Source organism: Musca autumnalis, unplaced genomic scaffold, assembly GCF_047663935.1.
Source record: "Musca autumnalis isolate F117 unplaced genomic scaffold, ASM4766393v1 scaffold_3, whole genome shotgun sequence".
Taxonomy (NCBI): domain Eukaryota; kingdom Metazoa; phylum Arthropoda; class Insecta; order Diptera; family Muscidae; genus Musca; species Musca autumnalis.
Genome location: NW_027411866.1, coordinates 196,035,710 through 196,044,474, shown reverse-complemented (window position 1 = coordinate 196,044,474; position 8,765 = coordinate 196,035,710). Strand labels below are relative to the sequence as shown.

The 8,765-nt window shown below is 33.7% G+C and overlaps 1 protein-coding gene across 4 annotated transcripts in view; it reads left to right on the top strand.

The window, feature by feature from the left end:
* Positions 1 to 2,774: 2,774 nt before the first annotated feature.
* Positions 2,775 to 8,765, top strand: part of LOC141398665 (galactokinase-like) — a 184,452-nt gene continuing 178,461 nt past the window's right edge. Inside the window, exon 1 of one of the 4 annotated variants that reach the window (XM_073976189.1) lies at positions 2,775 to 2,888. The gene's annotated coding sequence lies outside the window, so the exon portion shown is untranslated. Of the gene's footprint in view, positions 3,184 to 8,765 lie in introns of all 4 variants that reach the window. The other 3 variants (XM_073976186.1, XM_073976187.1, XM_073976188.1) reach the window with 3 other exon arrangements.

Here is an 8,765-nt window from a genome sequence, read left to right as displayed (position 1 = left end):
AAAGACATTTTATTTTTGATCCATATTTGAATCCCTGGAGGCCATATACCGGCAAAGTCGCCTATATATGAAAAATTAACTACCGATCTTTCCTCTGATGAAAATTGCAATAATATGTGTGCTTGGTAACGGACCTACTAGCTAAGATATAATGAGTTTTGTGAAGAGAACCACATCTTCCTGCCATGCTACAAATTTTCTGTGTCATGACAGACAAATTCCCAGTTCTTACAAATTGCGTGGAACCCTATCATATTACCTGTCCAATTGTTGAAAATTTAAAGATGTAGCAGAAATTGCTAAACAACGCAAATTTTCAAATTTAAGAATATTTTTTTAAAATGTACTGTATATAATTGTTCCACAAACATCCCAGTAGGGACAAGGGAGCCTTCTCTCATATCAATGAGAGCACCCCGATTAATATCAGCTCAATGATATGTAGACAGCGGAATTTTATGCAACACCTATTTTTGTAAAATTTGCATATGTTTGGCTTCTAATTAAATTCCAATCGAAATATGTATATCACATATGCAAAAATATGCGAAATGTATAAATTATGCATATGCAAATATTATTTTTGCATATGGAAAATTTCTGTATTTCACATATTTTCGTATGCTACATATATTTCAATAATATCTTCTAAAATGTTTATGTGTACATTTTTTGTTTGAAATTCACTTCAAACAAGTCAATAAAATAGAGAAATCTGTAACCAGAGCCACAATCTTCAAAATGTCGAAAATGGGGAGCTTTCGTAGTATGGGAGCTATATGAACGCCTAGACCTATACCGAAAAATTTCAGATGGAAAGTTTAATACCCCCAATGAAGACTTAATACCAAATTTTAGCCAATTCGGTGGGATATTGAGACCATAACCTTAAAAGTACAGAAAATCGGTAGGTTCTGGTTATGGAAGCTATATGAAGACGTGGACATATAACGACAAATTTCAGGTGGAAAGTTTTTTTACCTCCAACGAAGACTGAATACAAAATGTCAGCCATTTCAGTTTGATATTGAGGCCACAACCATCAAAATTTCAACCATGTACAACTTCTCTACAGGTGGTGTTTTAAGACAAGCCTTTCGGACTCGGCGATAAACAGTAGGCCCCATACTATTGCTGTAATATGAATCGTGGTGCACGCCCTGTCCCTTCTGTGATGTTTGTGGAACAATTATTATATTGTTATTTAAACTTAATGTGATAAGGTTGCAGACTTCAAAAATGTATTTCTTACAATGAGCTTATTTGTCCAAAAGAAACTTTGATTTGCTGAAAGCTAACTCGCAGGGTAGTGGTGTAGGGTATCGTATGGTCGGCCCTGTCCGACTATATCCTTTGCTTACTTGTTTTTTATATGTTATATCTTGAAAACTAATGACCACGCCCACTCTTTTTCATAAAATGTTCAGGAATGTCCCGTGCTCCAAAATGCTATATATTTGTAGACGAATTTCGGAATCTATTGTTTTATAATCGCTATATTTGCTAAACTTATGAGTGCATCGGGTTGCAAATTAGTTTGCTAGACAACCGTGGTTGCGCCCCGATCAAGAAAAACTATATATTCACAAATTTCCTTAAATGGTGAGGTTCAGCGGTCCATCAGCCATGAACAACTAAAATATACAAGTCCCAATTAGCGGGAGAATTCGACTTAACCATTTTTTTAACTTTTATAATTAGATCGCTTTAGGATAAAGACAGGGGACTTGGACGATAATAAATCCTAACAGCATAAATTGTCGAAAAAATCCCACAAAGTCCGTTAGAGAAAAAAAAGGTAACAGACCAAATCTGTTGATAAATTTAAAATCGTCCTCGGTTTGGCAATGCACCGAAGAAGTGAGGTAGAAAATACCTGCTTTAGAATTGTCTAGCATAAAGTCGATAAAAAGTTGTCATTAAAACTCATTACGACGGGCCAGCAACGCGGACCAGGGTCTGCTAATAAATAATAAAATTAGTTTGGATCAAATTCAAATTATGTGATTTAATGATTTATGACATATAAAAATATGTTGAATGAGGTTCACCTGTCCATTGTTATGAAAACATTTTCAACGACCTATACTGTTTTTGCAATATCTGAGAACAGTTGTGTCTTCTGATAAGGTTTGATAAGAATACAAACACCCATTACGAGAGATGTTTAGCAGTGACTTTGACGTGAATAGCACGCTCAAAATTGGTGAGAGAGCACGAAATGGGCATTGTAAAAATTATCTGCAAAACGTACTCAAAGCGTGAGTGACAAACTAAACATTTCGATTAAACAAACCACAAACTGGATTGCCATTTGCTCAACATTTTTAGGTAGATAATTTAAATTTTTGTTAAAATATATACATATATTTTTAAATTAAATATGTATATTTTTTGTAAAGAAAGTGAATAAATATATATGTATAATTTTTATGAAAATTGATTAGTAATATTTTTATGTTTATAACATACATATCTAAATTGATCCTATATAAAATTCTTATTATGAAAACCTATCTGAAGGTTTTATATGTTTTCGTTTTTTTTTAAAAAAGAACTCTTGTCCAGATTTACATTTGCTAATTTTTATAATTTAATTTTAATTTTATACACTGGAACTCTTATTATGGGCTTGATCTATCTTAGAAAAAAAATAAAAAATTAAAATTATATCTATGATCTACAAAAATGAATTCTACTTTCATTCATTAATTCATACGATTTTTTTGCAATTGCATGGCAACTCTAAATTATTTGCCATCAAGTGCTGTGGTATTTAATAAGTGCCCGGAATAATAACAACACAATAATCTTTGTATATCAATAGCACAAACCTAAGAGAATCGTTATCAAAACTCGAGAACAACAAATAAAGAAATTAATAACAAGTAAATAATACTCGAATTCTAAACTTGGAAAGCTATAAAAATATAATTTCACTTCATGTTATGCCCCGGTATTCCAAAACGCACGCAATCAGTTTTTGTCATTCTCTCTAAGCAGTCACACAGAAAACCTAAAGCCAAAAGCACTAATTAATGAGCAAAAATTAGAAAAAAAAACAGTGAAATAAAATATAAAGAAATAACAACAAAATTCTAAACCAACCTGTCAAAGTTGAAAATCAAACAAAAAACCTCCCGTGAAATTCATAAAGTGTAAAAAAAACATTACACAAAATTCGTAAGTTAAAACAAAACAACAACATTTGCAATACAACCAGTGTCAATATGGCAGAAGTTCATTGACTGTCTGTCTACTCACTATGAGTTGTTGTGCGATGCGTGCTTTGCGTGTCCCTTACAATGTTCTTTGTCAGTTGAAAATAAAGTGAATGGTTCTTTTTTTGTATTTGGCAGGGGAGTGCTTATGACAAGTGACGATGGCGAGTCTTGTTGTCGGCGGTCATCTGTTTTCTGTTCCTCTTTTTACTAAATTTTTCATTGTTTTCATTGAAAAGACATTCATACATAGCTCTTTGAGTTCGCTTCATATTCACTCAGATCAGGTTTAAGAGCAAATTAAATGAAGAAGAGTGAGTGAATGACAATTAATTACGACTGAGACCACTCAATTCTGATTTATTTGAGAGGGAAATAAGCTATGAATTGTTGAGGACTTAAAAGAATGACAGGAAAATACGGCGTAAGTCCGTCCAGCCGAACTTTTTATACCATAAGGAAACAAACAAGAGTTCCACAACAACCAATTATGGTTATGACACAGCCCATAAAAGCTAAAAATCAGACAATTCGATAATGTGAAGATTTGCCAGAATGTGCGGCAACATTGGCATTACCCTATCATGAGGTATCCTAAACCAAAACACAAACTTGATTATAATCTTATAATCTGGGGGACATTGAGAATTTTTGGAAGAACTATTACGATGTGCAAACTTTGTGCCAAATCGGGTACTCCCTTCGAGAATTATCTTGGCGGCCGTTGATTTTTCTTTAAGGTTTAGGATAATTATCTCCGGAAGTAGGGAATTGCGCCCAAGAAAATTATTATTACACGCAAAAAAAATCGGCCTCTCTAACATATGTCCCAAACATATTTTGCAGCAAACATATATATGTATGTTTGCAACAGTCCCAAACATAATATATGTTTGGGTCTGCAAACAAATATATGTTTGGGTGGAAACAAATATATGTTTGGGTGCAAACATATATATGTTTGGGTGCAAAGATATTTATGTTTGGGTGGAAACAATTTAATGTTTGGGTGCAAACATTTTATATGTTTGGGTGCAAACATTTTATATGTTTGGGTGCAAAAAAATACAAACCCAAAAGACACAAAAAAAAAAACAAACACATGCACCAGTGAGCGCTTACTAAGAGCAAGGGAGCGTAAAATTCAATGTAAAACACTTTAACATGTGTGCTCACTTGCTCTCAGTAAGAACTCACTGGCTATCTCCATAGTATACACACAAATGTTGAGGTTGTTTATTGGAAGGCAAAAGAACAACAAACACATAGGTACATACAAAATTCCAAAGAAATACATAACACAATTTAATAAAAGAAAAACTGATTGAAATAATTTGTAAATAGTCATACTTTTAAAAAGAAAAAATATATAGAAACGTAGTTGAACGCTTCTCCTTTGTTGTGAAATAAAACAAATTGTCCTCTTAGTTGAAATCATCAGCGGGGAATCGGCATCTAGAATCAAATGATTATGTAATGTAATAAATAAATATGGATATGCCATATTTCAAATATACATAAGTATGTATGTAATTACCAATATTAAATGCGATTTCTTCCTTGTCCAATAAAATAATTCTATTCAACTTTCCGATTCAATTATAAAATGTATTGGGCATTTAATTTACTAAAAAGCACAATTTCTTTAAGAAAACACAAAACACTGATTTATTCACTCACTTTACCGTCTTAACTCTACAAAGGCATCTAAAACACTGAAGAAAGAAATAAAATATAATTCATATCATTTCTTCTTTTCTTCTTCTCCTCCTAAGTTGGTTAACAACAACAAAACAAGAAACACACGAGTTTGTCGCATACACGCCACCAAAGCCCCCTTCTTCGCTTCTACGTCTTCTATTATACAATACACACAACTCTTCATTATAAAACAGCAATACACAGCCGCGAGAGCACTGTTATTACTCTCGTTGACAAACATCCTCTCTCCACCCATGAAAAAAATGTTCTAACATAAAAAATATGTTGGTACCCAAACATATCAAATTGAGATATGCTACAAAATGTTGCAAACATATATTTGTTTGGACCCAAACATATTATGTTTGGATCCAAACATTAATTTGTTTGCAACCGGTCCCAAACATGTTGTTTGGATCCAAACATATTTCTAACATAAATTTTTCTGCGTGCATATATCGAAATCTTTGAAATTTTCTATAAGCGGTAGTAATGGAGGAGTGGACCCATTTATATCTTCAGAAATTTTGGTAAACATTTTAGTCTTTTGTTGTTAAGATACCCAAAGGTGTGGACTGATATGGCCCATATTCGAACTTGACCAAATTATGAATAGTAGGAACAAGTCAAGAAACTAATAAAGTCTGAATTCTTAAACAAATTTTTTTTTTTTAAATTTTTGAAACAACTCAATGCGACTATAAACGCAGATTTTTTAAAGAATTTTTGGGACAACCCAAGACACCTATAAACGTGGATTTTTTAAAGAAGCTTTGGAAAAACTCCAGTTACCTATAATCGTGGATTTTTTAAAGAATATTTGGAACAATTCCAGGCAACTATAAACCTGGATTTTTAAAAGAATTTTTAGAACAACCCCAGGCACATATAAACGTGGATTTTTTAAAGAATTTTTAGAACAACCCCAGGCCCATATAAACTTGGATTTTTTAAAGAATTTTTGGAACAACTCCAGGCACCTATAAACGTGGATTTTTTAAAGAATTTTTGGAGCAACCCCAGGCACCTATAAATTTGGAAATTTTAAAGAGTTTTTGCAACACCTCCAGGCACCTATAAACGTGGATTTTTTAAAGAATTTTTGGAACAACTCCAGGCACCTGTTAACATGGATTTTTTAAAGAAGTTTTGGAGCAACTCCAGGCACCTATAAACGTGGATATTTTAAAGAAGTTTTGGAACAACTCAAGGCAATAAAAACGTGGATTTTTTAATGAATTTTTAGAACAACTCAAGGCGATAAAAACGAAGATTTTTAAATAATTGTTGGAACAATTCAAAGCATCTATAAACGTGAATTAAAAAAAAAATTGGAACAACTCCAGGTACCTATAAACGTGGGGTTTTTAAAGATTTTTTGGAACATCTCCAGGCACATATAAACGTGGATTTTCTAAAGAAGTTTTGGAACAACTCAAGGCATTAAAAACGTGGATTTTTTGATTAATTTTTATTTGGTAATACTACCTCTAGGCATACATCAGGGTCGAATATGGATTATATCGGTCCACTCCTTCAGGTACCTCGCACACAAAATTTGAAATAAGTGCAGTTTAGTGACACCTCACGAATCGTTATGAAATTTTTTGTAACAGGATGTTCGTGCGGCCCCCGTTACGTCATTGTATTTTTTTCGAGGGCAAGTCCATAGTTCCCGAGATAATGGCGCATAACCTCAAAAAAACGCTGCACTATGTCGCGAGTTCAAATAAACAGTGGCCAAATATAAAAGGAGTTGGCTTTGTCAGATGAATTTTGGTATAAATACTAATAGTGCAATACTTGTAGTGTCGAGAGCATAAAAATTGGGAAGGTCGGTCCACGTTTTGAGGGATAGTCCCCATGCAACAGTACTTCTTAATGTTTCGGTATTTTGAATATTTTAGCTAAACTTATGAACCAAATTGGTTGAATTTTGAGATGCGGGGTTTTCACTTTACAAAACACTTTTCCGATAAAAATTATGGACACAGGTCCACGTTTTGATATAGACCCCATATAACGGTACCTCCCGATTTTCAAAATTTTGAAGATTTTACATATGTTTCACGCCCAAATACGCCGAAATTTTGCATTGAGGGTTCCCAATGGACCAAAAAACTTTTCTGATAAAAATTATGTACATAGGTCCACGTTTTGATATAGCTCCAATAGAACGGTATCGCCCGATTTTCGGTATTTTAAAGGTTTTAGCCACAACCAATGTAGCTGATATTTTGTATATAGACTTCGCCAGGTCTTGCGAAATATTTTTACAGAGAATTGTTGGTGTTGTTTCACGTTTTGATATGACCCCCGTGAAACGGTACGCCCAATTTTCGGGTTTTTAAGGTTTTAGCCACATTATCCACCCAAAATTACAGAAATTTGGTGTTCAGTCTTCATATATTTTTGTGATTTTATTGAATACATCAAAATTTTGTATTCAAATAAGAGGATTTTCCTTAACATTTTTTTGACCGATTTTTTGTTAAAAATCCAAAATTTTGACTTTGTATTCTTTTCCTTGACGGTGTATTCTTTTTCGGGGACAAGTCCATACTTTTTGAGATAATGGCCCTGGAGCTCCAAAAAATCTGCCGCCACTAACTAAACTTGGTTGTGCCTAACATAACACTCGCGTACATACTTGGATTACGTCCAAATATGGAACGTACATCGTACCACGCCTTAGGGTGTCTCCCACACAAAATTTGGAACATGTAAATTTTAAGGGTTTTTTATACTCTCAGCATTTATGCTAACGAGGGTATATGGTAATATTCAAAAATGTTTTACAATCGTTGAAGTTGAGGTTCACCATTTAATAAGTCGCGAACTGTTAATATATTTTATAAAGTATTAATATATTTATATTAATTAAAGTGTTTTAGCCACGATCTCATAATATGGACCATAACAAATAATTTTCGTGGAAGCTGCGTTGGTGGTAATATAAAAAATGGGAAAAATGTGTTGAAGTAAACAAGTTTTTTTGTGTTCTTTCTTGATTTCTGGCCAAACCACGCAAAACTCAAACCTGTGCTCAAAGAAAGAACTAAAGAATACACCTTAGGCAACATGGTTATAGTGTATGACTTTTCGATATATACACTGCATCCCCCTAAAATCGATGCTGACATTCTGAAGTTTTGATTTCAGTGTTTTTCGAATTTTTCTTATAATTAGAGGGTGCAACTAGATGATAATACAAACTAGTTATTGGATTGTAGAACTCGCGATTCCGCGTCGTTCGATGTATATCTCATGAGTGTGCTCCGTACAGCTTCCTACTAATAGGAGTCCAAAGGCGAAAATTTGATGCGTAAATTTTCTGAAAAAACCTATTTTTTGGCTTTAAAATTTAATTTTTTTTCCCAATGGTATTTAAAAGGAAATTGACAATTTACCATATACACTTTCATACGGGCAAAATGTGCCTCATCGAAATAATGGTTTCAGACAATTTGGAGTCGATTGAGCAATGTCCGTCCGTCTGTCTGTGTGTCTGGCTGGTACGAACGATAACTCTCGAACGGATGAGCTGATTTGGTCCACAATTTGGCTTTCGTAATATTTTGTCCAAACTTAGTTTAAGTTCGAAGATGGAGTGGACCGTCCTTCCTGTACCTCCCCCACAAAAGTTCGAAAATGTTCGGAAAATTTGTTCGTACGATAACTCTTGAAGGGAGTAACCGATTTCGTCCATACTTTGCAAATCGTGAAATGTCTACCAGACTTAGATAATATGGACTCAATCGCTCCACTCCTTCGGGTACCTCCCACACAAAATTTCGGATAAGTTCAGTTTAGGACCTGCTCTCGAATCGCTTAATTTTTGTT